Source organism: Mustela putorius, unplaced genomic scaffold, assembly GCF_011764305.1.
Source record: "Mustela putorius furo isolate JIRA1106 unplaced genomic scaffold, ASM1176430v1.1 tig00003859_pilon_pilon_pilon, whole genome shotgun sequence".
Taxonomy (NCBI): Eukaryota; Metazoa; Chordata; class Mammalia; order Carnivora; family Mustelidae; genus Mustela; species Mustela putorius.
Window position 1 is genome coordinate 16,477,739 of NW_025422011.1, and position 26,243 is coordinate 16,503,981.

Genomic DNA, 26,243 nt, shown 5'->3' on the forward strand with positions numbered 1-26,243 from the left:
TCTGATAAAGGATTAGTATCCAAAATAATCAAAATATATAAAGAACTTATAAAGTCCAAACCAAAAAATGAATAATCCAATTAAAAGATGCACAGAAAACATGAGTAGATATTTTTCCAAAGAAGACATCCAGATGGCCAACAAACACATGAAAAGATGCTCAACATGACTCACCATCAGGGAAATACAAACCAAACCTTCTATGAGATATCACCTCACACCTGTGAAAATGATTAATAACAATAAAAGAAAAAACAACAGGTGTTGGTAAGAATGTGGAGAAAAGAGAACCCTCTTACACTGTTGGTAGGAATGTAAACTGGTACATCAACTCTGTAAAACAGTACGGAGTTTCCTCGAAAAGTTAAAAAATAGAACTAGCCTATGATCCAGCAAATGCACTAACTAGGAGGCATTTATCCAAGGAATACAAAAATACTAATCAAAAGGATATATGGCCCCCAGTGTTTATCGCAGCATTATTTATAATAGTCAGATTATGGAAATAGTCCAAGTGACCATTGATAGATGAATGGATAAAGAAGGGGTAATACACACACACACACACACACACACACACACACCGCACATATGCACACAATGGAATTTTACTTAGCCATCAAAAAGAATGAAATCTTGTCATTTGCAGCAACATGGATAGAGCTAGAAAGTATAATGCTAAGCAAAATAAGTCAGTAAGATTAAGATGAATACCATATGATCTCACTCACATGTGGAATTTAAGAAACAAAACAATCCATCACAGGGGAAAAAAGAGAACAAAAAACCAGGAAACAGACTCTTTTTTCTTTTTTTTTTTTTAATTTTTTATTTTTTATAAACATATATTTTTATCCCCAGGGGTACAGGTCTGTGAATCACCAGGTTTACACACTTCACAGCACTCACCAAATCACATACCCTCCCCAATGTCCATAATCCCACCTCCTTCTCCCAAACCCCCTCCCCCCAGCAATCCTCAGTTTGTTTTGTGAGATTAAGAGTCACTTATGGAAACAGACTCTTAACTATAGAGAACAAACTGATGGTTTCTGGAGAGTGGAGGGGTAGGGGGATGAGTTGAATAGGTGGTGAGGATTAAGGAGTGCACATGTTGTGATGAGCACCAGGTAATGTATGGAAGTGTTGAATGACTAAATTGTACACCTGAAACTAATATTAAAATGTAAGTTAACTGATTGAAATCTTATTTAAAATTTTTCAAAAAAGAAAAAATAAAATTTCCCCCTTTGCCTTCAGTGGGCAATGTTAAAGAGCAAACATTTCTCCCTTCAAATAAATTTCCAAAGAGACAAAAGAATTATAAACATGTAATGTACACAATAGCCAAACTCTGGAAGGCACCAAGATACTCTTGGACAGGTGAATGGATAAAAATGTGGTCCATATATACAATGGAATATTACTCAGCATCAGAAGGGATGAAGACCCACCATTTGTATCGACATGGATGGGACTGGAGGGGATCATGCTAAGTAAAGTAAGTCAAGCAGAGAAAGACAATTATATGGTTTCACTCATATGTGGAACATAAGCAATAGCATGAAGGACTACAGGGGAAGGGAGGGAAATCTGAAGGGGGGGTGGAAATCAGAGGGAGATGAACCATGAGAGACTGTGGACCCCGGGAAATAAACTGAAGGCTTCAGAGGGAGGAGGTTGGGGGATGAGGTACAGGGTGATGGGTACTAAGGAGGGCACATGCTGTGATGAGCGCTGGGTGTTATACGTAACTAATGAATCATTGAACACTATATCAGAAACCAATGATGTACTATACAGTGCCTAACTAAACATAATTTTAAAAAAATGAATGGTCATTTCCAGTCAGTTGAATGATTGTGTAATTACTGGTCTTTATACTTGACTCCTTAAAAGGAAAGAGATTTACCCCACTTTGATTAAACCACCATAACATCTGAAAGACTATGTAACAGAGAAATAAAACAGCAGCAAGTTGTTTTCTTCTCCAACTTTGTGTTTTTATTCTTTTCCATTCTCAATTGTTCTCCAAGCTGCCTATTTTGCCTGTATCAGACTATAGGGTTTGACTAAGAATTTGGTTGTCTCAATTATAATCCCTTGAGTGGCACAAAAAGGCATTCTCCATGAAATGGATGCCAAGTCACATAAGGTTTTTGAGTGGAAAGTTGGAGTCTTTCCTGCACCCATAGTTATGTGCTCTGGTGTTAAGGGAAGGATTTCTCCATTCCTAGTAAGAGCTGGGAGGGAGTCAAGAATCCTGTGACGGCCGCCCTGTGGAGACACAGTTTGCTTGTTTTCCAAGAAGCTGTTAGTCTGACTCTTTCCTGGAGTGTCACTATAGACTTCACTGAACTTAAGTATTTTCATTGCTGTATTTAAAGTATTGTTATAAACAGATAACTTCTACTAGTGTTTCAAGGCCTTTCTGACTTTTGGCCTTCTTTTTTTTTTTTTTTAATTAATTTTTTATTTTTTATAAACATATATTTTTATCCCCAGGTCTGTGAATCACCAGGTTTACACACTTCACAGCACTCACCAAAGCACATACCCTCCCCAATGTCCATAATCCCACCCCCTTCTCCCAAACCCCCTCCCCCCAGCAACCCTCAGTTTGTTTTGTGAGATTAAGAGTCACTTATGGTTTGTCTCCCTCCCAATCCCATCTTGTTTCATTGATTCTTCTCGTACCCACTTAAGCCCCTATGTTGCATCACCACTTCCTCATATCAGGGAGATCATATGATAGTTGTCTTTCTCTGCTTGACTTATTTCGCTAAGCATGATACGCTCTAGTTCCATCCATGTTGTCGCAAATGGCAAGATTTCATTTCTTTTGATGGCTGCATAGTATTCCATTGTGTATATATACCACATCTTCTTGATCCATTCATCTGTTGATGGACATCTAGGTTCTTTCCATAGTTTGGCTATTGTGGACATTGCTGCTATAAACATTCGGGTGCATGTGCCCCTTTGGATCACTACGTTTTTATCTTTAGGGTAAATACCCAATAGTGCAATTGCTGGGTCATAGGGCAGTTCTATTTTCAACATTTTGAGGAACCTCCATGCTGTTTTCCAGAATGGCTGCACCAGCTTGCATTCCCACCAACAGCGTACATGAAAAAGTGCTCCATATCACTCGGCATCAGGGAAATACAAATCAAAACCACAATGAGATATCACCTCACACCAGTCAGAATGGCTAAAATCAACAAGTCAGGAAATGACAGATGCTGGCGAGGATGCGGAGAAAGGGGAACCCTCCTACACTGTTGGCCTTCTTTTTCATTTAAGGACATGACTTACGTCCCCTAAGACAGTGTATTTTTTTGAGGGCGGGAGCTCTCTAAACAGGAGTTTGTGTGGTGGCAAGATGAAACTGAGAAAGGAGTCTCAGACTGAGGGATTTATGACATAAAGTAGGGTAAAGAAGGAATAGGAGGCAGATCCTGCTACTTTCCTGATAGGCCACCAGGGGTACAAACCATGCAGAGAAAAGGTAGCAGTCCAGGCAGGCAGGCAAGCAGTGCCATCAAAAATTCAGGCAGGTAGAATGATAATCATTCCAGACAAAGGTAATATAAATAGACAGCATCAAAGAAGGAGCATGGTCCCAAAGGGCCTGAGCTTTAGGAATAGGACTCTAGCCATCAGGATACCAGAAGGGGCCAGCTAGTGACAAATACTGGCCCCATTTTCAGAAGTACTAGGGTTCTAGGAAAAAATAAAAACACAAGAGAATGAGATAAGAACTCTAGCAGTGAGATCTGACCTGAGCAATAGGGAGGAGTTGAGCTTGTCAAGGCAATCATACTAGATTAGCAGAGAACATGAGGTCCCAAACTCCTAAAGCAGATTCAAGGCAAGACATCTCCCAGAGTCTGTGTGGGTACTCATCTTGTCTCAGAGAGGCATCTATGAGGTTTAGAGGGATTAAGCTAGTCCTTATAGTGATTTGTAGATTATACATTTTGTATTCTACCACAGGTTCAAGTTCAGAACCCTGAGCATGTAGAAGGCACTTAATTATAATTTTATATAACTAAGTGTATTCTATGTGCTAGGTACTAACCTAGGTGTGTGTTATCTCATTTAACTACATCCTAAGAAGTACATATTATCATTCCCACCTAACAGACAAGAAATCCCAGGCAGAGGCAGATGAAGTAATTGCCCGAAATCAAGCATTTAATAAGAGGTAACACTGGAATAGATATAAATAGTTTGACATCAAAACCCAAACTTTAAACTCTATTGCCAATCTTGGTCATACATTTTATAAAGCTACCATTTGCTAAATTTATATGATGTGACAGATATAATGCTAGGTATTATAGGTATCATCAATGCCCTTCAAGAGCTTAGGTTATAGTAGGAAGATAAATACATGAAAGATAGTAACACTTACTTTTGGGCCCTGATAGGAGACTAGAAGTTGCTATGACATCATTCATGCTAGGACCCAATACTCTCTAAAGTGAGACTTTCTGAGGGAAGTGATGGAAGCCAGTGGTAATGAAAGAAAAGGAGAGAAAAGAAAGAAAAAGAACAACTTACCCAAAGCCCCAGAAGAAAGGAAAATCATGATTTCTTTGAAATTACTGAAAGACACTTGTGCAACATGAAGGTAGAATATACAGGGAGGTGAGAGGGAAGGATAAGCAATGTCACCGGAGAAGTCCGTAGAGCCCCATTGTGGAGAGCAGAGAGGCTGCATTCAGCAGTCCAGGCTTCACCCTGACAGAAAAGCCAGGAAAGGATTTCAAAATAGAGTAACATGACCAGATGTGCATTTTGGGAAATGATTCTCAGTTCTATGTGGAAAGAAAGAAGAGATGGGTGGACAGAAAACCAATTCTTGCTCTTCCTACTCCATGAAACAGGCCCTAGTTGGTTGAATTGCTCTGACAGCCCATCTGTCCCTCAGTCTGCTATTAGGGCCTAGAGCCCAGAAGACAGCCCTGGAGGCCAAGTGTACCAGCAGGAACGCTATCATATGGGCACAAGGACTGGTTTTCATTTAATGGCGTTTTTTTTTTTTTTTTTTTCCATGCTTTTCATGGCCCTGCATGTTCCCATACTAGCCGGGCAACCTCCTTTGGTTTCTGAGACTCCATGCCCAGCTTTTCTAGCTCTGACAAGTCGTCTACAAGCCTCCACTGCTACTTGGGTAACTGTAAACATATGTTTTCTGTTCTCCCCACATCCCTGCAGTAGAGCCACAGGTTGTGTCTTGACGGAGAGATGTCTGGAATGTTTAGTATAATCCCAGTCACACAAAAGTTCTTGGCCTTGGGTGATAAATTACCCCTTCCACATCTGTCAGGGGAAGAATTGAAAGGGTGCATCGTTTCTTCTGTGTGTGGCCAAATGGTTTTCTCCCAGCATGAAACAAGCCTATTTGAGGCACAGGTTGGCAGGGGTCACTTCCTTTCCTATCACACACATTTTAACAACCCAGGTGCTCATAGAATATGAGCTGATAAAAAGACTCAGCTTTGAAGAGCCTTTGTTAATGCTTTTCGGAAGGAATTACATGTAGAGAATTCTAATCATTGCATTGAATGTATGCCATTATTTGTGTTTCTACCACCTTCTTTGTCACATGTACATACCTTTGTACACTCTCACCCCATCTTTTCCTCCATGGGGAGAATCAAAGAGAAGAGAGGGGCCTATAGTTGTTATCTACCTTGGGTACCTATAAACAAAACAAGAGATGATAATTTTAGGTCTTTCTCACAAGGTCACGCAGCCTAGAAAAGGAAAAGACAAATGTTTAGAAAGAATAAAACAAGCAACAGGCTAGACATTTTTACTTTTCTCTGTAAGACTAAGTCTTTTTTTTTAACTTATTAGCAAGATTAGACGACTTTATAGCCATTATGACTACCAAAATGATACAATGTTAGCATTAAATCAAAATGACATATGCAAATGCCAGTAGGGAGAACATTCTGAACAGTATAAAGAACTCTAAAAATGCAAAGTATAATGGCTAGATTTTTCATTAGCTCCATAGGGCTATGACATTCTACCTCTAGTCAATATTCTATCATCCATGATCAGAGTAGACCTGATGAAAAGAAACATCTAACTTGCATGAAACTCAGTAATGAAGCAATCTTACTTTCCTGAGAGAGAGAGAGAGAGAGAGAAGAAGGAAGAAAGGAAGGAAGGGAGAGTGACAGACAGAAAGCAAGCAAGCAAACAATAAAGAGAAAAGGAAAAAAAAGAGAGAAAGAAATGGGGCCCCTGATAAAGCAAAGATGATAAAATAAAGCTCATGAACTTTATGCACATGGAAATGCTCCTGGGGCTCACACTTAGAGTCCATTTGCTTATATTTTAGGCACAACTTTAATGAGCATGATTGTCTAGTTTCCAGTTCCAGGTATCCTGGAGGCAGCAGGTCACCAGGGAGACACACACTGGCAGCATCAGAAAGTGACAGCTGGCAGCCTGAGACTTGATGACAGGAAAACTCTGAAAAGTTGATACCAGAACTCCAAACCGGAACCCCTACAGGTTCAAACACAGAGCCCTGAACTCAACAGGCTCTCTTACAGCACTTTAGAATAATTTATGATTGAGTCATCAGAGCGAGATCAAATTAGAATGTTATATTTAATAAAGCAGAGAAGTATACATATATTTCCAAAGATGTTCACCAGAAATAGTTTAAATGAACCTATTTTTATACATATGAACTTTGTAACCAGAACAACTCATTTCCGTAATGTTCTAGATAGGTAGCTGACCTTTTACTGTATATTGGTTACTTCTCAGTTTTAATCCCAAGTCACCTGCCCTTCTTGATCCCCTAGCCAGGAAGCCATGATTAGGAAATGCAGTGTGTTTATACCAGTACCACCCCAAGCTTAGCAAAAGGAGGTTTATAAATTTACTGCTACCCGCCCCCAAAATAAAATCACACATTGCTACCCCAGTGCTACATACATGATTCCAGACTAAACTGTGCTGCTGCCTGATGCCAATAATATGTAATACATGTTACTTTATGTGCTGATCAAGTTTAAATCCAATTTTAGCTAGCCATTTAAGAAGATATGATTCTAATCTAACAATCCAAGCTTTTTGTGATTTGATTTGTCTTTGAATCCCTTGTACTGGATTTCTCAAGAAATCAAATTATTATCACCCAATAGAACTGAACTCTTGAACCTAGAAAAGAAAGACAATAGACTAGCCTAGAAGATGGAGCAAGTAATCTACGTAAATGATATTCTGCATGATTCTTTTCACAAATGTTAACAAAGGAAAAATCAGATCAAAACCAGAGCAAACTTGAGGTTATTCTACTGTGCAGATGGTTAAGGTTTCTAGATATTATCAATACTTGAAGTAAGAATGAAAAGGAATAAAATAAGGCAGAGGGTAGGTGTACAAAACCCAGAAACACCTTTCCCTTGAGGATAGCATGCCAAAATTTTGAATATAGTGCCAAGGGGAATATAACCGTTTGGTGGTAAGCTTTGCAAAGCCATTCATAAAAAGTCCCAGTCCCAGTCAGTAGGTTGGAGGAAAGGAGGCATAGCAGTCTGAGCAACGCTGCAGGGATGAACAACCCCAAAATTTCAAAGCTTAAAACAACAAAGGTCTCTTTCTTTCTCGTGCTACATTTTCACTGCCTGCTCTCCTCACTCCGGGATCTAGGGTAACAGAGGAGCTATTATCTGCTCCTTGCGGTTCACAGTGACAGAAAGAGGGAGTAGCAAAGCACATGTGGGCTCTTCAAACCTCCACATGGAAGTGACCATGCTCATTTCTCTCACATTTTATTGGTCCAAATAAGTCACAAAAGGAAGCCTGACTTTTAAAGGAGTAGGAAGTACTCCTCCTTCAGGGAGGAGCTTCAAATATTGATGTGTGGGAATGCAGTCACTACAGGCAGTAGGGCAGAAATGACAAGCTGTCCACCAGAGGTCAGGGCTTTTCACATGAGCATCCATAAAAATCCTGTGGAAGGCTTATTAAAATGCCCTGGCCCCACCTCCATTCTTCCTAATTTAGTAATGCTGGATAAGCCCCAAGAATGTGCATTTCTAACAGACTCCCCGGTGAATCTGATGGTGGAAGTCCATGGAGCATACTTGCAGGAGGACAGACACACAGCTGTTGCTGGGAAGCAGGTGCCCAGACAGACGCTGAATATCCCAGCCCACCCTTGCATCCCCATAGGGGCGAAGGACTAGTCCTCACCAAGGAAACATGACAAGTGATGTGGGTCACCTCTTGAAGGAAAGTAGTTAAAAACCAAAGATCCCTTTCTCCTACTCCCTTCTCCCATATGCTTTTTACATGTCGATGACCAGAGCAACATGGCAGCTTCCTCAGTCCGAAACATGGTCCCCCTCTGACAAGAAGCACCTGCATCAGATTACTACGGGAAAGAGAACACATTTTTATCATGCTAAGCCACTGAAATTTGGGGGTTTGTTTGTCAAAACAGGTAGTTTACCTTAGCTAACATTGGAGAGGACGGGAAGAAGGTTAAGAGAATCTTGACCGCGCCACTGAATACTGCCTCTCCTTCAGCTAAATGAGGGAAACCTCTCCTGCCTCCTTAACTTCTACAAATGTCATTTTCTTTGATCCCCCATAATTATATCTCTTTTTTTCTCTAGTCCCTGTGGTATCATAAAATTAAAAAGATTAGGATTAGAAAGTAGAAGAACTCAGAATCATTTTAATTCCTGCCTAAGGTCCTAGCTATAATTCACTTATTTACATTTTAGTCATTCATTTAACAAAACCTTACTCAGGGCCTATATACGTATGTCTAAAAGATAGTCCTGCCTCCAAAAATGGCATAGGCATTACCTCAGCCCCTCCCATGATCATGGCAGATATCAAAAATCAAAAAAAAAAAAAAGTCCTTTTTCTCTCTGGGTTCAGGGAAAGCCTCAGAATCCTTTACAGCAGAATGCTCCAAAAGCCATTACAAATAAATCTATAATGGTGGTTTTATCATCTAAAAAAATCAATATATATCTAAGTTGTTTCTATTTGTTTCTCAATAAATGGGTTTTTCAAAGAGGTTTGGTTTCATGTGGTCACTGATTTCAATCTAATTCTAATATATTTTCCCGAGTAATAGAAACTATAAAGACCAAGCTACATTTGCCACTAAGTTTCCACATTGATTTAGGTTCCACTAAGCAGATATACCTGCACAAAACCTGAAATGCAGAAATCGACACTGTGGGATTATAGCCTTACATGAAGAGACTGGACTGCCCAGCCAGTATCACTACAGAAGTGTTTGATTCTCTTGAGGCAGCTGTGAGGAAGGTTCTATAGGTTAGTACCTAGCTTCAAAACTACTGAACAGCAGGTGTCTGTGGCAGTCAGGTTCCTTGAAACAAGTCCCTTGGTGTGGCTTGGCAGCTCATCAGGCTGCATTCTTTCTGAACAAGCAGGACCTATGCTTGTTTCCATCTTTAGTCTAGGTGAAAGAATCTCTTAATCTTGGCCCAACACTTCACAGGCTCTTGCTCTGGCCCTCCTCTGGTCATTTCCTAAACACTGAGTGAGGAGTATGTGGAGCCAATGAGACATACTTAACTGGAGCTTTAGCCCCAGACTGTGCCCTGGAAATCATGGACCCACATTCCTTACCTAAAATGGCCCTGAACTTGCTTCCAGAGTCTGTGTGGATCTCTTTCCTGGGGCTCATTCTCCTGAAAGTGAACCAAACCACCACTGTGGGCACCTTTTGGTCTGAGGGCAGCTGGCTTCCAAGGATATAGACAGAGCTTGTATATGTGGGTTACAGCGTCCACACATATGCTAATAAGAGTCCCTTGCAGCACAGAATGAAGCCAGAAACAAAAAAACAGAAGGGTGGGAAATCTGGGTTGGGGACTTGGTCATGCTTTTCCCATACCATTATGCTTTGGTGAGGAACCCAAAAGAGTCAAAATTTTAAGCTCTATCTTGACCTCCCAGGTCATTTAGGAGGTAACTTTCTCAAAGTGGGAACATAGCATACATTTTATTTAACAAACTGAAGCTGATGTTTAACTTTTAATTACTTAGACATGTTATGTGGGTATCAATTTGTACTTCTGCCCCAGATCCCACAAATTTTAGTAGCATAACTACTCAGTTCTCTAGCCTCTGACATATTCTGCAAACTACCTTATGCTCTGTAATAAACCTTCTGCCTAAACTACCCAGAGTAAATCTTGTTCTCTAAAACCAAGAAATCAGTTGTTATAATTCCCTAGATGCTTAGAAAGGGGTGGTATTTTCCTTTTGTTGTAGACAAATACACATCAACTCCAAAAATATGGAACTCTTCCAGTATCAACCATAGCTTGGATTTGTTGTGAGTGACTCTTCCTGATCCCAAGGCTCTATACTGTAGCAGCAAGAGTATTGATGTTGAATGAGAGTTTAGGTTGGAGACCCAGCTCCAACACTAACCCAGTGAGCACCTTGAACAAGCCATTTTTAACCTCCCTAAACCCTGGGAGGTTTATGTGTATATACGTGTACATATACTTCATTGGATGCAGATCTAACATTGCCATTTCTAATGCTGAACCTAAAGAAAAGAGTTAATAGTAGCTGACACCTTAGGTATATTCCTTGTGGTATATTCTCCGATGCTTTTTCTTTTGCTTACTTCAGAAACATCTGCTCCAATCACTTCCCTCTGGAAAACCAATTCCACTGTCTTAACTTCTGGCTCCATTAGGAAATATTTCTAGAAAGTCATTCAAATGTTTCCATTTGTCAATTCCATTTTGGTACTTCAAGTTCTAACTCCTTATGCTACAGGAAACCATTTTCTTCCTTACTTGCTATTTAAACTCTTCAAGCGTTTGTCAAGCATTATTATGTCATACTCACCCTACTCAGGGAGTTAATCACACACTCCATGCACTTCAAGACATATTCATTTTCTGGAGTATCCAATGACATGATCTGCAATAGCAGAGATAAGGATTCAAGCACTTAAGTTCCTCTTGGGTTTCTTGATTTTTAGAATATTAAGGAATTTTTCAGAGTTAGTCCTATAGCAATGTAAGTTTCAAATGGCTTTCATAACATGATGTATTTTCTTTTCATTATGCTTTTCAGATTAAGAACCTACTACAACAGTAGCCTATGCTAACAGGAAGATAAGCCTTCTGTTTCTGGCTCAGAAACTTGGAAAAGGGAACATTTCAAAAGTCATTTTATTGGCATATTTCAATCAAATGCCTAAAAATCCATGATGAGATGAGCAAGGACTGCATTAGACAACTTCTATTTTTTAAAGATTTTTCTAGTTTCCAATGGTCTCTACCAGATGGTCCTGTAAACGTCCCTCCCCACAAAAAAAGTAACTATCAAAAAAAAAAAATAATGATACTGTCATGCTGAAAATAAATAAATAAATAAAAAAGAATTGCAGAACCATTGCAACATGGCATCAAAAGGTTAAAACTGCATAGAAACTTTGGGTAAAATGCTTTATATTTTAGAAACAATTAATACACCTGTAGGTGCTGTAGCAGAGAGCTTGGGCATGTTGGCCCCATTACTTGTCCTTTTTTGGGCTCAGCTCTCTGATAGAGGGACAGACTGAACCCTACAATCTGTGTTTCCCAAGATCCCAGATCAGCTGTTTTCTGCCTAAGTTTTGACAAAGAAAGACACAGACCAGAGATCGAATGTGGTGGGAGAGAGCAACTAAGGCACTTCTCCTCTCTACCTACCTGAGAAGGCAGCTTCTCAGCAATTGCTTCTCCTCTATGGCTCCAGCTCCTTGGTTTCATTGTTTGGCAAATTTGTCTTAGCTTCCATTTAATAACCCCCTGGGCAGGAGTACTGCTACATGTTTCATCTTTCTAGCCTATAGATGGTAGTGGTTTCATGCTGCTTAACTCTGTTTAACTCTGTTACTTCAGCTCTCAGAAATTCCATCATCTATTTGATAAATTCCCTGAATTAAATTCACTCTGTTGAAAAGTCTTTAAGGTGGTTTCTGCTTTCTTGGTTATACTCTGATTGATAATATAATGGACTGACTTTTGAAACAATGCACATGACTGTTAGTGTACCAATAAGAATGTTAAGGAAGTGGGATATAATAAGTCACCTTATAGATTTCTCAGGACACGACATGAAATAAAGCATAAATTGTGGGAAAACTGCCCCAGCAAGAAGACTAAATTAGAGGCATCAGTAAATTCTGGGGACTTGATTGGCCTTTTTCTTTATTTTTTCTCTCCAGGTAAAATAATGTGTAGGTGAGCAGTGAAAGCAACAGTAATCGCTGACCTATTTACAATTCTGACTTTGTGCCAGTAGGTCTATTATTTAGTATAGTCTGCATTAAGATGTTCACTAGAACATCTCAAGGAAATATCTGAAAACATTACGTCTGGCTTGTTAACAAAACAAGTGCCAAATATGAAATAAACCAAAATCACAAAAACTTTTGCCTTCATTTTGTTCTCATTCTTTCATTTACTCAATGAGTACCTGTGATGTGTCAATCACTCATCTACATCCTACAATCCCTGAATAAAGAGCAAAAAAATAAAATAATCCTTTACCTGTGTGGAGCTTATGGTCTGGAGTGGGTGGAAGTGGCTATTTAGACCGATAGCAACCAACAGGGTGAAAACCATCATAGGATAGACAGTCAATCCACACTTAGATTTTTTTTTTCTCTAAGTTATTTCTGTCAATGTTAAGACCTAAAAGGAAAGCAGAGATTGTTGTCTTACTTTCTAATAAACAGTTGTAAAAGTGTGCTGGATTTGAAGTTCTACAAGTTTTGATTTGAGTTCCAATTCTTTACTTTCCTTATTATTTAAATTATCATGCTTATGAAAGATCACTCATATAAGCTCCCTGAAGTAATATTAAAAATAGAAAAATGTATTGAAAATAGAGATATTTAAGTTTGGAAAATTGAAATTAGTGAATAGCTCTCATTTTCTTTTTATTTTTAATTTCCAGCAAATGACCATAATGTGACCATAATAATGACTGTTGTTGGTGTTCCAAATTTGAGGGATTTTAGGTCATTAATTTTTCAGGTATATTTTTCTGTCCTATTCAATCTCTCTACTACTGTGGCTCCAATTACAATTTCTTTAGACCAGTTTATATGGTCTCATGGGTCACTAACAATATATTCTTTCTTTTCTTTAAAATATTTTTTCTTTCCATTCTTCAAAATAGATAATTTTCCTATCTTCAAGTTCACTAAACTTTATTTTTTTTCCAATTTCCAGGTTGGTGTTAATACAATGCAATCATTTTTTTAATTTTTAAATCAATTTTTAAATTTTAGACAGTGCATTTGTTAGTTCTAGAATTCCATTTGGTTCTTTTTTACAGTTTCCATTTTTCTGAGAAGATTTCCCATTGTATATTTCCTATATACATCTTCCTTTTTAAATTCTTAAATATATTTATAATAGCTAGTTTAAAATTAGTGCTGCTAATTCTAACATCTAAGTCATCTGGGATTTGTTTCTTTTGGCTGCTTTATTTCATAATTAGTAGTCATATTTATCTATTACTTTATATATCCAGTATTTTTTTAAATGTTATGCAAGACATTTAAGATTACATGACACAGGGGTGCCTGGGTGCCTCAGTGGGTTAAAGCCTCTGCCTTCGGCTCAGGTCATGATCCCAGGGTCCTGGAATCAAGCCCTGCATCGGGCTCTTTGCTCAGCAGGGAGCGTTTCCTCCTCTCTGTCTCTGCCTGCCTCTCTGCCATTTTGTGATCTCTGTCTGTCAAATAAATAAATAAAATCTCAAAAAAAAAGCTACCTGACACATATGCACATATATGTATATATACACATATACATTTAAGTTAAATCACATAACAATGAATGTGATTATTTCATCTTCCTTTAAAAGCTACTAAAAGTTTTGTTCTGGCAGACATTAAAATTCCTCCTTCTTTTAAAAGTCTCATGAAAGTCTCATTTTCCTTCAAATATATCTGACCACCTTCCCGTACCATAAAAACTATCACATCTATCGCCAAGAGAAAAGAGTCTTTACAAATGATCAGCAATTCAAAAGTCATAGAATTTGAGATCCATTCCATCCTTTTATTTCAAGGGTACATCTATGTGGAGAACCCACCATACAAATTTGCATATATATTATTTCATATTACCTATAAAAATTATCTCCTATAAGAAAGTAAGACAAATCTTTTTTGAAATGTAAATAATCTTTCCAAAATCAGTTTTAAAAAACATCCTGGTTTTAAAAACATCTTGATTGAGGAAAAGAACCATAATTCTAGGGAAAGAGTATTATTACCTTCATGGAGCCTAGAAGAAGTAAGAACAATAATTTGGAGGGTAAAGAATCAAAACTATTTGGTAATCTCTGTTTGGATGAAATATGTGTAAGGACTATATCAGCCCATATTTGAACAGGTGTGTTTTTCCAGTTTGAGCTGAAGCTGTAAAACCCATATATTCAATAGTATTTTTGTTTTCTTTTGATTTAAACAAAAACCATGTTTGTTGTAAAATTTCTTTTAAACACTTAAAAACATAAAGAAAAATTTTATTCTTCTCAGAGATAAATAACTGAACATATTAAGTAAGGTATGCCCTTTAAGTTTTTTAGGTGTGTGTGTGAAAATATGTGTTCTTATATATAATAAATTACAAAACTGGAATGGTGCCCTGGACATGATGTACCTTATGTATATCACTAAAAACATATCATGGTTTTTCCACATCATTAAATGGTCTTTGATAAATGCGATTTTTTATAACATTTTATTGTATGGACAATTTACTTATCCATCACCCTATTACTAGAGATTATATTATTTTTGATATTTTATTATCAAATAAATTAAATAATTGTTCCCATATATAATTATTTCCTTTTAATAAATTTCTGAAATGAAAATGGTGGGAAGAATGGAAATAAAAATAGCAGTACATCAAGCCAGTGTAATGCAGAAAGAAAACCTTGAAAAACAGAAATGGAGAGTGGTTTTAGTTAGCATTGTTTTCATAACTGAATCGAAAAGGAGGGCATGCCAAAGCAATAGGCTTTCATAAAATAGTTGCACTGTGTTTCAAACAATTATTGGAAAACGGGAGCTGAGACTGAAGACCTGTAAAGTTAACAGCAGAATTTCTTATCATATATGTTGCGGAACATAGACTGTGTGGGATTTTCATAAGTGTTACATTAGGGAACTGTTCTGAGGTGTAATGACTTTGAGAAATACAAATTTAAAGACAAATAAGATTTTTGCTATTATGTTTTACTGCAGGACTTCCCAGAACCTTTAATGTTCTTGTATGCTTTTTAAAACCCCAAACAGAAACTATAATATGAAACATTTCCCAAATTTATTTAGCCACAGAATCTTTTGTGCACGAAGTATCTTGAGGGAAAAGTGTTCTGTGGAACACCAGATTGAGGAAAAGTACTTGAACAAAATTGAGGAAAAGTAAATTATAGTCAAGGCCAGTGGAAAAACCACATCAGATTATGTTAGATTAAGTTAAATTGTTTCATGACATACACTGAATGTTTTGAAATCTTGCTTTCCATTTAAATTCCTTATCTCTTTAAAAATGCCTCATGACATTTGCAACAACATGGATGGAACTAGAGCGTATCATGCTTAGCAAAATAAGTCAAGCAGAGAAAGACAACTATCATATGATCTCCCTGATATGAGGAAGTGGTGATGCAACATGGGGGCTTAAGTGGGTAGAAGAAGAATCAATGAAACAAGATGGAATTGGGAGGGAGACAAACCATAAGTGACTCTTAATCTCACAAAACAAACTGAGGGTTGCTGGGGGGAGGGGGGTTGGAAGAAGGGGGTGGGATTATGGACATTGGGGAAGGTATGTGCTTTGGTGAGTGCTGTGAAGTGTGTAAACCTGGTGATTCACAGACCTGTACCCCTGGGGATAAAAATATATGTTTATAAAAAATTAAAAATTAAAAAAAAATGCCTCATGAAAAAAAAAAATGCCACATGAGCTGTGTTCTTGTTTTGTTAGTACATAGCTCTACACAAAAGTGGACTGTGAATTTTTCTCACCATGACATGTTTTTCTGGAGGCCATAACATATAGTGATAATATCCCAACCTACGAGTTAAAACAGAGTTGTAGGTTGTGCCATTAGCTAACTTGTGACCTTAGAAAATTAACTCAGGTTCCACGAAATTTGCATGGCAGGGCATAGGTATACAATAAATTGTTGATTCAACAGATGATTGGATCCTGATGTTCACAAACTTTTCAGTCATTCTCACCTGGTATTATTCATGGGCTTTAGGAAGATCGAATCAGCTTCTCTGTGATTGGTCTTATAAATTTGAAGCTCTAATGGTAAACTTTTTCTCAATTTAAGATCCACAGCATTTTTAATAATGATGTTATACTGTAAAGACATAAGAGGAAGACAGTTATTCAACTTCCCAACAATAACTAAATGTTAAATGTATTTCTGTCCTGCCTTTTACCTAAACAGATATTTGTGTCCCGGGGATCAGGCACCTCGCTCAGCCACATTTTCTGTATAAACTCCGTAGTTCTAGGTTGGCCTACGGTTTATTTGTCTCACAACAGAAATGTTTAACCTGTGGTTAATAAGCTTCAGGGAGCCTTTGAACCTGATGAAATTGTGTATAAACATTTTCTCTTTATGTGAGAATATTCATCTTTCTGGAGACACACCCCATGGAATGGATTTTCAAATGGCATTTTCAATCCCTCAAAAAACTTACTGCTTACAGATTTCTTAAGGTTTTTGAAGAGGTACCTGAAGAATAAAATGAGGCACAAATTAATGCTTGAGTTCAAAATGCTGGTCTAAGTTACTGCTATAGTAATTTACCCATCATCAGAATAAGTGGGAGTAGAAACCTCAGGGTACAGAAATCAGCATGATCACAAAAAGGAAAAAAAAGCTTTTGCTTTTTTTTTTTTTTTTTTTTAAAGAGGCATTTTCTCTTCCTCTTATCTTCCCAAGGTCCCAACCCCTGCATGGAAAACAAAGCAAAGCAAAACAAACAAACAATAAAAAACCTTGTAGGAAAAATATCTTAATGATACACTACAAAAACTGCTAATAACCAGATAGAAGTGCCCTCATTCACAATATGAGATAATATTTACCCATTTATTAGCTATGCTCCTAGAGACCTTAAAAAATCTTTTCTATAGCATGGTCCAGTGTCATCAGAATATCTATGAAATAGTACACAGTGATTGTAATTTTATGGAAAGAATTTCTTGGAAAGCCTGCCTGTCGGATAAATTAGCTATCTTTAACATAATCCTGATTAATTTTGCCATGTATTATCTTCTGCATGTTCTTGAGCTCAAGGTCCCAATTTATTAACCCCTATTCTAGATTTAAAATCATACATATATCTCCATGCTCCTCTGAATATTATTGTGTGATAGCTGATAATTGTCTAGTACTTAGTATGTGCCTCACAAGAAAGCCTGAGCAGATACAGAGATGGTTTACATCTGAAAGTTACACTGCCTTAAAGCAGCCTCAAAAGAAGCAGCAAAGCACATGAAGAGTCAATGTTCATCTTCATGCTCATTCATTCTTTCATTCACTCATTCATCTACTCAACAAATGTTCATCAAGCCTGCTCTCTGTCAGGCCCTGTTCCAGGTGTTGGACATAGAGAGGTGAATAGGATACAATCTCATCAGTGGTAGGATAGGTTGGGAAGAGTTTAGAAAGACAGTGTGACAAGTACCATTGACTTAACCCAAGTTCCAGAAGCAAAGAAATGGGACTCCTAACCCAATCTAGGGCTTCTTGGGAAAGGTAACATTTAAGTGGACACTTGAATAATGAATGGGAAGTAACCAGGCAATAAGCCTGTTTTAGACAGAGGAAGCAGCAGATGCAAAGGCCCAAAGGCAAGAGGCATATTTGGTGAGCTCCCAGTAATCGTCATCAGATTCAAGGTGGGGGTAGTAGTGAGAAAGGACAATGGAGAAGTAGTAATTAAGATATAGATTTGGAAAGGTCTTGAATGACATTTAAGGATTTAGACTTTGTACTGAAATCAGGAACACTGGAGAATATAAATTGGGGGAAGGAGATGCATAAAAATATTTATATTTTATGAGTATCTTCCTGGCTACAGAGCATAAAAGGAGTAACAGAAAGCCAAGGAGATCAGTTAGGAGGGTGTTTCAGCAATCTAGACATGAGGGAAAGAAATGCATTGGAGAGACACTTGGGAGGGAGGATCCATGGATTGAATTGACTTGTTGCTGCAGTGAGGGAAATGGAAGAGGCAGAAGGAATGATATTATTCCATATTCTGGCTTAGTTAGCTAGTAGATAATGGTGATATTCCCTAAAACAGGGACCAGACAAGAGAAAACAAGTCTGTTCACAACTTTATTGACCTGGAATCTTGCATATTTTATAGAAGTTCTGGAAACTACCAAAGCAGGCTTGCATAGACTTTGAAAGAGTGCATGCAAAGAAATTGGATGCTTGCCCTAGGTAAGAGTTAAGCATATCTATTTCAATTTCACTGATAACAAAACAAATGAATCAACATATACAATAAGATAAAGCTTTACTTCATAGTTTAAAATTATAATTTTTTTCCATAGAGACCTTGAATCATATTGAAAGTAAGATAAAAGATGTTACAGTAGTAACCTCTCTGCACTATCCTGGAAGTATCTTCCTATAAGAGTGATTTGGCCTATAAAGTTCATGAATTACAAGGGAACCGAATCTTCTTGGTTTTTTGGGGGGAGTTTTGTTGTTGTTGTTGCTTTTAGTCTCTTTTAGCCAGCTAAGATGAGGATTAATATCTTCATCAAAGCCAAGTAAGAGCTTCCCTCATAGTTCAGGAAGGACCAAGTGAAGTTTTGAAGAGCTCTTGGGATTCATTCAGCTCTTTAATCCCCAAATATAGCATAGGTTGCCTTGTAGAGATTTCACTGTTGCTGCAGTTTACAATTCTCACAAAGACAAAGTTTAGAAAAGGACATTAAATAAATGAGATAGCAGTCACCAAAACAATTACTCAATAAAAGAGCAGAGATAAAACACAGTAGGGTCAACAAAAGGAAAAACATAAATCAGACAAAAGATGAGAGAGGACTAGTGAGTTCTCTTCTCTCAATTTGAAAAAATGAAAAGAATTTTTTTTAAAATCCTGATGACAATTAACTAAAAAAATACATTAAGGAATTAATTCTTTAGGGAGGTCTATAGGTAAAAGCCCCCAACGGATCTCCCCAGGCATATATTCTTAGGCAGAAAGCTATAGTCAGCTGATTCTTCCTCCAGGCAAGGAACAATAATACCAATGAAAATAATTGATTCCCTAACTTAGGCATTTCTTCAAACCAAAATCATTAGTATGGCAGTCTCATTTCCACTTGAAATCAGTCAATTTTTGTCAAAATAAAAGAGCAACACACACCGCTGGGCATGTCATTTATTTGTGGGGAAATTTTGCCAAATAAAAATCTATTGTTTGCTGTAATGCAAATTTGTTAGCTATTTTTAAAACAGAGATTGGTAATGACTTCCTCTTGACAGCTGTTCACACACACATATTTTTGCTCATCTTAGTCCAGTGGAAATCTTGCAGTTGAAAAGATTTCAAATAAGTCACTGCTCTCAAGTGTTTTCAATTCTGTTCAATTCAGTGGTGAATGAAGCTGGTTAGGAGGGAAACTGCTTGTCTTTCCAAATTTAGTGTTCTGAAAACACATTGTTGTAGTTAGTGAGCATTACATGAGCCATCTAAATTTAGCAAACATTTTCATTCCCTTGCCCAAGCCCACCCACAATAGTGGATGGAACTTAGATTTCATCCACACTCTTCTGGATAATGTAAACCCCTTGGGTTCTAGGAAACCTGCTGAGCAAGAAAGCTGAATGCAGAAATGGCAGAAAAATATGTAACTTTCAGACTTAAAAAGAGGTTGGGGGGCAACTAAGAATACATTGACTAATCCCAGTTGGCTTTTAAACTCATTGTTACCCTCACCACATTAGATCTCCTTTGTTTGCCTGAGGAAAACCTGGAAAAATGCCTAATTATGGGGAGCAATCTTGCTCTTTATCTGAGGAACTAGCCTTCAGCACTCACTGTGCCCCTCCTCTGAGCTGAAGGTCAGTCCAGGATGTCATTGCTCCCCTCCATGTTGATGACTGTGAGGGCAGTCATGCTTAAAAATTTGTAGGTATTTAAGGGGTAATTTGGATTACAGAGGTTGAATGGAAACTGCCTTGTATAGTATAGGCCTTCTGCAGGGAAAAGAAGAGAAAACTTGCTTCATAAAACACTATGCATAGTAGGTCGTCAAGTTATGGTTGAACAAATAAATTGTGGCCATTTCTAAGCAAAAGGCCAAATCTATGATTCTGAATCAAAACTGCATAGCAATTTTTCTCAAACTTTACTGCTTAAGTACATTAAAGAACATGAGGAGGAGGAAAAAAAAAAAAAGAATGATCTAAGATTAAGCAAAACCAGGTCACTGTAGGAATTTCTTTGTAGTAACATATCCTATCTTAAAAGCTCAACAAATTTTATACTCTATACTATAATATATAAACATTTAGCATATGGCTTCAGGTACCATCCTGCCAAATAAGTTGGATAACATGGCAATCTGTCATATTCTCTGTCATGTTAACTGAAGAAACGTTTAGAAAAAGCCTTTGTAAATGGCATATCTACCTTGAATTTATATATTCAGTGTTTGTGTAAATTACATGTAAATTTTTTTAATTTTATTTTTGGAATTTTGTTAACAATCAGTAGATGCATTCTGATGTTTTCAAATGACTGGAAAGATTTCATACCTTAATATATTGAGTTCTGTATTAGGGGAGAAAAGCATATAATAAATAAACTAAAGTAACTTTGTATTAACCACTTGGCATGTATCTGTCACTACTGTAGTATAGAATTAGGTATTAAAAAAATTGCTATCTGATATTCTGACATATGTGATATGAAAGTAAATATTTTTTAAAAAGCCCTCTTGGGACTCAAATTAATAAAATTATGAATAAAAGGGGAGATCATGACTAACAGAACAGAAATGGAAATAATCATCAGAAATTATTACCAATAGCTATATGCCCAAAAGTTAAGCAACCTAGAAGAAATGGGTGCACTCTTGGAAACATATGAACTTCCAAGCCTGAAAAAGGAAGAAATTGACAACCTGAATAGACCAATAAATGAGATTGAAGCCATGATGAAAAACCTCCCAAAAAACAAGAGTCAGGACTTATGGATTCCCTGGGGAATTCTACGAAACATTCAAAGAAGAATGAATATCTATTCTCTTGAACCTGTTTCAAAAAATAGGAACAGAAGGAAAACCTCCAAACCCTTTCTAAGAAGCCAGTATTACCTTGATCCCCAAACCAGGCAAAGACCCCATGTAAAAGGAGAATTTCAGTCCAATATCCCTGATGGATATGTATGCCAAGATTCTCAACAAGATCCTAGCTAACAGGATCCAATAGTACATTAAAAAGATTATCCATCATGACCAGGTGGGATTTATCTCTCAATGCAAGGTTGGTACAACATTCACAAATCAATTAATGTGATAGAACAAATCAATAAGGGAAGAGAGAAGAGGGGGAAGGAGCAAGATAGTGGAGGAGTAGGAGACCCAGATACCATTAGGTCCCAGGAGTTCAGCTAGATAGTTACCATTCTGAACACCTATAAACTCAACAGGAGATAAAAGAGAAGAAGGGCAGCAATTCTAGGAACAGAAAGCTACCACTTTTGGGAAGGTGAGACATGCGGAGAAGTAAATCCCAAGGGCTGGGAAGATAGATGCAGTGAGAGAGGCTGGATCCTGGCAACTAAGAGAGCAGCAGAGCACAAAATCGGAACTTTTAGAAGTCTGCTCCACTGAGGAATGTCGCTCCAGAGGCTAAGCCGGGGCTGGAGCCCTCATGGGGACAGGGTGGTCTCAAGACCAGTGCGGACACAAAAATACCAGGGGTGTGTGTGTGTGTGACAGAGCTCCAGGTATCAGAGCAGGGAAGCTGACTGCAGAGATGGAGCGGAGGAAAGGGCCTTCAGCTTGGTGTTACCTTAAACCATGATCTAAGGCACATTGGGTCACTGCTTTTTCCATCGGGGAAATCACAAGCAGCAGATCCGGGGAGAACCCCTACTTCCTGCTCCAGGAGGAGTGGCACTGAGGTGCTGCAGGACTCTGCTGGGTTTGGAGAGTTCAAACGGGGCTGTGCGCCAGAGACAGAAACATCCAGTCACAGACCAGGTGAGGACAAAGCACAGTCGGAGACCAGGGAGATGGGAGGCAGTGACTGCTTTTCTTTGAGGAAGCACTGAGGAATGAGGCCCCTAGCTCTGAGCTCCTATGGGGCCAAAGATTGGGAGGCTGCCATTTTCATTCCTGTCCTCCAAAGCTACACGGAAAGCATTCAAGGAACAAAAGCTCCTGAGAGCGAACCTGAGCAGATTACTTAGCCTGGACCCTGGCATAGGCAGTGAATTTCCACCTAAGGCAAAGACATTTGAGAATCATGGCAACAGGCTCCTCACCCAGAAGATTAGCAAGAACACCCAACCAAGAACAAGGTCACTGATCAGTAAGAACTATGGAACTCCAGAGCTAAGGGAAAGCAACACATAGAATTCATGGCATTTTTTTTCTCATGATCCTTTAGTCTTTCAAAGTTAATTTTATTTTTTTATTATCCTATTCTTTTTAATTTTCCCTCTTTCCTCTTTCCTGTTTTAATGTTTTTACTATTTTATCTTAACAATACCTTTTTATTTTTAAATTTTTTTATTTTTTTAGTTTCTTTTCAGTGTACCAGAATTTATTGTTTATGCATCACACCCAGTGCTCCATTCAATATGTGCCCTCCCTAATACCCACCACCAGGCTCACCCAACTTCCCAGCCCCCACGCTTTCAAAACCCTCAGATTGTTTTTCAGAATTCATATTCTTTCATGGTTCATCTCTTCCTCCAATTTCCCTCAACTCCCTTCTAATCACCATCTCCCCACGTCCTCTGTGTTATTTCTTATCCTTCACAAATAAGTGAAACCATACGGTGGTTGACTCTCTCTGCTTGACTTATTTCACTCAGCATAACCTCTTCTAGTCCCGTCCATGTTGATACAAAAGTTGGGTAGTTATCCTTTCTGATGGAGGCATAATACTCCATAGTGTATATGGACCACATCTTCCTTATCCATTCATCCATTGAAGGGCATCTTGGTTCTTTCAACAGTTTGGCAAAAGTGGTCATTGCTGCTATGAACATTGGGGTACAGGTGGCCATTCTTTTCAGTACTTCTGTATCTTTGGGGTAAATACCCAGGATTGCAATTGCAGAGTCATAGGGAAGCTCTATTTTTAATTTCTTAAGGAATCTCCACACTGTTCTCCAAAGTGGCTGCACCAACTTGCATTCACACCAACAGTGTTTCTCCACATCCTCTCCAACACACATTGTTTCCTGACTTGTTAATTTTGGCCATTCTAAATGGTGTAAGGTGGTATCTCAATGTGGTTTTGATTTGAATCTCCCTGATGGCTAGTGATGATGAACATTTTTTTTTCATGTGTCTGATAGCCATTTGTATGTCTTTATTGGAGAAGTGTTTGTTCAAGTCTTCTGCCCATTTTTTGACATGATTATCTGTTTTGTGTGTGTTATCAATACCTTTTTAAAAATATTTTTTTTAATTTTCAGTGTTATAGTCATATTCTATCCCTTCCTTGTATTAAACCTCATTTTTTTAATATAATTTTTTATCTTTTATAAACATACCTCATTTTTGTATACATACAGGTTTCTTATTCTTTAAAATTTTGGGATACAGTTGCTTCAAGAAGATCAAAATATACTTAAACCTAGTGCATGGCTTTATTCTAGTCTCCAACCTAATCACAGTCTTTCTGCTTTCTTTTTTCTTTTTTCAAATCTTTTCAATTCCTTTTTTAGAATCTTTTTAAATTTTCATCTTTATAATCATATTCCATCCCTTCATCAGGTTTACACTTATTTTATATATATGTAAGTACTTCTTTCTTTAAAATGTTGGGAGGGAGTTTCTTTTAATGGACCAAAATACACTCAAAATCAAGTGTGTGGCTCTGTTCTGTTCACCAGTCTATATATATATTTTTTCTTTTTTTCCTCCTTTCTTCTCCACCCAGTTTTGGGTCTCTTCTGATTTGGTTAGTGTATATTTTTCTGGGGTTATTGCTATCCTATTAGTATTTTGTTCTCTCATTCATCTATTCTTACCTGGATAAAATGACAAGGTGGAAAAACTCACCGCAAAAAAGAAAAAAAAAAAAAAAAGAATGAGAGGCAGTACCGATGTCTAGGGACCTGATCAATACAGGCATTAGTAATATGTCAGAACTAGAGTTCAGAATGATGATTATCAAGGGGCTAGCTGGGCTCCAAAAAAGCATGGAAGATACTAGGGAATCCCTTTCTGGAGAAATAAAATCCCTTTCTGGAGTAATAAAAGAACTAAAATCTAACTAAGTTGAAATCAAAAAAGTTATTAATGAGGTTCAATAAAAAAATGAAGGCTCTTACTGCTAGGATAAATGAGGCAGAAGAGAGAATTAGTGATATAGAAGACAAAATGATGGAGAATAAAGAAGCTGAGCAAAAGAGAGACAAACAACTATTGGACAATGAGGGGAGAAGTTGAGAGATAAGTGAATACCAGAAGACAAAACAATATTAGAATGATTGGGATCCCAGAAGAAGAAGAAAGAGAGAGGGGGGCAAAATTGGAGCAAATTATAATAATTTCCCTAATACGGCAAAGGAACAAGCATCAAAATCCAGGAGGCACAGAGAGCCCCCTCAAAATCAATAAAAATAGGTCCACACCCGTCATCTAGCAGTGAAACTTACAAGTCTCAGTGACAAAGAGAAAATCCTGAAAGCAGCTTGAGACAAGAGGTCTGTAATACAAAATGGTAGAAATATTAGATTGGCAACAGACCTATCCACAGATACCTGGCAGGCCAGAAAGTACTGGCATGGTATATTCAGAGCACTAATGGAGAAAAATATGCAGCCGAGAATATTATATTCAGCTAGGTAGTCATTGAAAATAGAAGGAGGGATAAAAAGATTCCAGGACAAACAAAAATTAAAAGAGTGCAAATCCAAACAAATCCTACAGAAAATATTCAAAGGGTCCTCTAAGCAAAGAGAGAGCCTAAAAGTAACAGACCAGAAAGGAACAGAGACAATATACAGTAACAGTCACCTTACAGGCAATACAGTGGTATTTCAATAGTTACCTTGAATGTAAATGGGCTACACGTCCCAATCAAAAGACACAGGGTATCAGAATCGATAAAGAAAAAAGAACTATGAATATGCTGTCTGCAAGAAACTCATTTTAGATGCAAAGACACCTCCAGATTTAAAGTGAGGAGGTAGAAAATCGTTACCATGCTATTGGACATCAAAAAAAAAAAAAAAAAAAAAAAAGCTGTGGTGGCAATTCTTAAGAAGATAAGTTAGAGTTTAAGCCAAAGACTATCATAAGAGATGAGGAGGACATGATATCATACTTAAAGGGTCTGCCCAACAAGAAGATCTAACAATTTTAAATATCTATGCCCCTGACATGGCATGGGAGTAGCCAACTATATAAACCAATTAATAACAGAATCAAGAAACACATCAACAATAATACAATAATAGTGGGGGACTTTAACAGCCCCTTATTGAAATGGATGGATCATCTAAGCAAGAGATCAAAAAGGAAATAAAAGCTTTAAATAACACACTGGACCAGATGGACATCACAGATATATTCAGAACATTCTATCCCAAGGCAACAGAATACTCATTCTTTAGTGCACATGGAAGAGTCTCCAGAACAGATCACATCCTGGGTCACAGATGAGGTCTCAACCAGAACCAAAAGATTGGGATCCCTCATATTTTCAGACCACAATGCTTTGAAACTAGAACTCAACCACAGGACGAAAGTTGGAAAATACTCAAATACATGGAGGTTCAAGAGCATCCTACTAAAGAACGAATGGGTCAACCAGGAAATTAAATAAGAATTTAAAATATTCATGGGAACAAATGAAAATGAAAACACAACATGTTCAAAATCTATGGGACACAGCAAAGGTGGTCCTGAGAGGAAAGTATATAGCAATACAAGCCTTTC

At 37.7% G+C, this 26,243-nt stretch overlaps 1 long non-coding RNA gene across 1 annotated transcript; it reads right to left on the reverse strand.

The window, feature by feature from the left end:
• Positions 1–3,252: 3,252 nt before the first annotated feature.
• Positions 3,253–16,974, reverse strand: LOC101688866. Its single transcript, XR_199688.3, has 4 exons — positions 16,310–16,974; positions 12,588–12,731; positions 10,894–10,968; positions 3,253–5,713 (listed from the first exon to the last, which is right to left on the reverse strand). It is a non-coding gene; the product is annotated as an uncharacterized LOC101688866 (long non-coding RNA).
• Positions 16,975–26,243: the final 9,269 nt, after the last annotated feature.